Source organism: Jaculus jaculus, chromosome 17, assembly GCF_020740685.1.
Source record: "Jaculus jaculus isolate mJacJac1 chromosome 17, mJacJac1.mat.Y.cur, whole genome shotgun sequence".
NCBI classification, from domain to species: Eukaryota; Metazoa; Chordata; class Mammalia; order Rodentia; family Dipodidae; genus Jaculus; species Jaculus jaculus.
In genome coordinates, this window is record NC_059118.1 from 22,916,133 (window position 1) to 22,920,114 (window position 3,982).

The window sequence follows — 3,982 nt, forward strand, 5'->3', positions numbered from 1 at the left end:
TTAATAAAGAAATACAAATAAAAGTTTTTTTGTTTTTTAATTTATTTATTTATTTGAAAGAAAGAGACAAGTAGAAGCAGAGAGAGAGAATGGGCACAACAGGGCCTCCAGCCCCTGCAAACAAACTCCAGATGTGCCCCCTTGTGCATCTGGCTAACATGGGTCCTGAGGCATTGAACCTGGGCCCATAGGCTTTGCAGGCTAATGCCTTAACTGCTAAGCCATCTCCCCAGCCCAAATAAAAGGGTTTTGATTGTTTGTTTGTTTGTTTGTTTTTTGTTTTTAGAGAGAAACCATTCCTTCTGGGTCAGGCATGTATGCCTGTAATCCCTGCATTTGAAAGGTGGAGACAGAAGGATCAGGCGTTCAAGGACATCCTCAGCTACATAGTGAGTTCAAGGCTAATCTGTTGGACTACATGAGACCCTTTCTCCAACGACAAATAAACTGTTGTTTTCGAATTTTAAATGTGCACATACATACGGATAATTCTTAAGATATCTTAGTTTTTCATTATAGGAATGTCGGCTTCCTTGTAACGCTTTTCTTCATTAAAGCGATTTGGGAGACATGCCCTGCAGTTCACAGACACGTCTGGTCTCTTTTGCTAATGTAACAAACCTTTCTATAGCACTTGGTGTGAGCTACTTCTATGAGGCCAGAACTAAGAGTGACACTGAGAGTGTTCAGGGATAACAGGGCCCCTGAAAGTAAAAGTGGCAAATGTCCTTGAGCCTGTAAGGAGGAATTGAGTCATCCTTATCTCCTTCCCCACAAGGAGTGTTTGCAGCCTCCACTTTGCTAGAGGCCAGGAGCGTGGGGAGACACCGGTTTTCCCTTATCTCTTTCATTCCTACGAGAGAAAATCAGATGAGATCACTCCTCCTCCTGAAAATCTGGCAGCACCCAGATACCTAGAGTCCGGGCTGGACTAACCCACTCACCCCATCCCATAGACGCCAACATAAGACCCCAATCTGGGTCTCTAGGTGCACGTTCCCACTTCTGGGAACCCCCTCCTGTCTCTCAGGCAGGAGTTCTTTTTTTTCCCCCCTTCTTTAAGCTTTATAATGTCTATAATAAAATCTTCCTAAAACTTTATCCTCTGGTCTGTGGGTTTCCTTTGTCAAAGTTTGTAAGACAAGAACCCGGAGATGAGAAGGGAAGTGTAGGGGTCACTGACTCTGGGAGCTTTGTATCTGCAACCCTAACTCCCGAGTTATTGCCCACCGCAGAGCTGAGAAAAGCTCTTTCCCTCCCAGAGATAACCCAGACTCCACCCCCGCCTTATAGCTGGAGAGACTGGGAGGGAAGGGGTTCAGGGATTGCTCCGAAGGTCTCCTGGCTGGCAGTTGACAGGAATAGAATCTGAACCCAAGATGTCTTCTTCAAAGGCTGCATACTTTTTCACGTGTGTGTGTGTGCGTGTGTGTGTGTGTTGTATGCACATGTGTGTGTCCAGGCGGCATCTACAGTAGAGAACGGGGACAGCTGGGTGTCCAGCCATCAGCTGTCCTGCTGCAGGAGACTAGTCTTGCAACTTGCTGCTGCCTCCCACCCGGGCAAGCCTCCGCGATTCCCCTCCCTGGACTCGGTCACAGGTGTGCCTGGCCAGGAACTCGGGTGGTCCCACACCCCCTCAGGCCCTCATGCTTGAGCACTTACCCCCCCCCAGCCATCTCTCCAGGCCCCACAGGGCTGTTCTTTTACACTAGTCCACCCCAGATTTCCTTCAATGGCACTTTGTAAGATTCTTTCAGTTAAAAATCACATCACATTCTCATTTATTTTGTTGAGTTTTTTTTTTTCTTTTCTGTGTGTGTAATGACTTGTGTGATGTCAATACTTGCTAAGAAAATGCCTGCGGTGGAGATGCCATGAATCTCACCTGAATGGACTATCACTTTATTTTGGTAATTTCAAGCTAGACACATCTTTCCTGAAAGGGAATGGCTTTTCCAGACTCTATTCTGATCCATAGTGTTTCTGTTTGGCCATTTCAAAGTCGTGTATAATGGAAAGACTTGGAAAGTAGCTCTATGGGCAGAAGGCATCTTATTCTTGTGATTACATTTGGGTTGACATATAGAATAATCTTAAACTTGTGGTTCTTAGCAGATGTAATATGGAAGTGAAGGTAAGAAGTTGGTACTGTCATGATTTTTGTGACTGGGACTTTGTGGCTAAGCTATCTGGGTTAGCAGTTTTATATACTGACAAATTAATCAGGCATTTGTTAAAGACAAATGTCATGTCACCCCTCTGCCTCACCCTCCCCTAGCAAAAACAGTAGATTCGCCAAATTTCCTTTCTTTTCTTTTCTTTTTAAATTTCCTTTCATTTTGCTGCTACAAAATCACTGCCAAATCCTGTAATTGAAATTGAAAGTACTGAAAGTTGATTGAAAGCTTCTCAAATAATACATCAAGCTTGATAATCGTAGTAGTAACAACAACAATAAAAAGAACAAAGTTCCAGAATCCAAAGCCATCAAATCACTCCATGTAACGAGAATTTACTTTTACCAAATTAACACAGCAATTTGTAGGCTCATGGTTTCCTGGGCCTCAATAATGACCCTTCCAGGGAAACTTGCTTGAATGAAAGTATTACAGGTGTGTCATTAAAGACTCGTTCCCCATTTGGAATGCAATTATGTAGATGACAGATGATAGGCAGATAGATAGAAAGATAGGTAGGTAGGTAGATAGATAGATAGATAGATAGATAGATAGATAGATAGATAGACAGACAGACAGATAGATAGATACAGGGAGACGATAGAGTTTTGTTTGGTTGGTTTTGGTTTTTTGAGGTAGGGTCTCACTCTGGCTCAGGCTGACCTGGAATTCACTATGTATTCTCAAACTCACGGTGATCCTCCTACCTCTGCCTCCCAAGTGTTGGGATAAAGGCGTGTGCCACCATGCCCAGCTATGGAGATATTTTGAATAGCACCCAGTTTAGGGTGATCAAGGGTAAAATAAAATAGATTGTGAAAGAGCTGCAAGAATGTGATTCTGGCCCTTTGACTACAAATAAATCACTTCTTCTCTCTCCTCCCGTACAAGTTCTGAACTATGAAGCTCCCAAATGCCGGATTCGAGCATTTTTATTTCATTGTCACACTTAAGTGTAACTATACTATTTAAGGATTCATCTGCTTCTAGTGAACCCCATTTAAAATGTTATTCTCAGGCTGGAGGGATGGCTTAGCGGTTAAGGCATTTGCCTGCAAAGCCAAAGGACCCAGGTTCAATACCCCAGAACCCATGTTAGCCAGATGCACAAGGGGGCACACATGTCTGGAGTTCATTTGCAGTGACTTCACAAATGCCGACTGTACATGTTTTGGTGTACATCAATATAAACTACTGTGATTATAAATGTATACATTTATACGGTCCATTATTACTCAAGTATCTTAGGAACTCCCTAAGTAACTCAAGTAAGTAATTGACGAAAGCAATTTACAAGGAAGTCATTCCTCCTGATCCTCAATGAGAATGACACGTGACGAGGAGACGGCGCAGAGATATGAGGTCATTTAAACTGTGTTAGACTCCTATGAAGAGGATGCCATTTTACAGATATGGCAACTGAGGCATGGAAAAATCAAGTCACAGATTCTAGTCGCAGCGCACGCCCCCATGGCTGAGCTAGGTTTCAGTCACAACATGCGGATTCAAAGGCTGTATAGAGTAGTGTGTCCAGACCTCACAGGCACAGAGACTGCTTCTGTTCAATAGAGCATTTCAACTGGATTTCCTTATGCTATGGAAAGTCCTCCCATTCTCCTTCCTGAGAAGAATGCAATGTTTGAGAGTCTGGAAATTAACCCAGGAGTCAGCCTTTAGGGAGGATGCTGGGGCTAATTTGAAGTCTTAGAAAATAGGCCCCTGTCTACTTCTATACCATGATATAACTCTATAAATTCTTTAAAAATATTTTTATTGATCGATGTTTTAAATTTATTATTTAT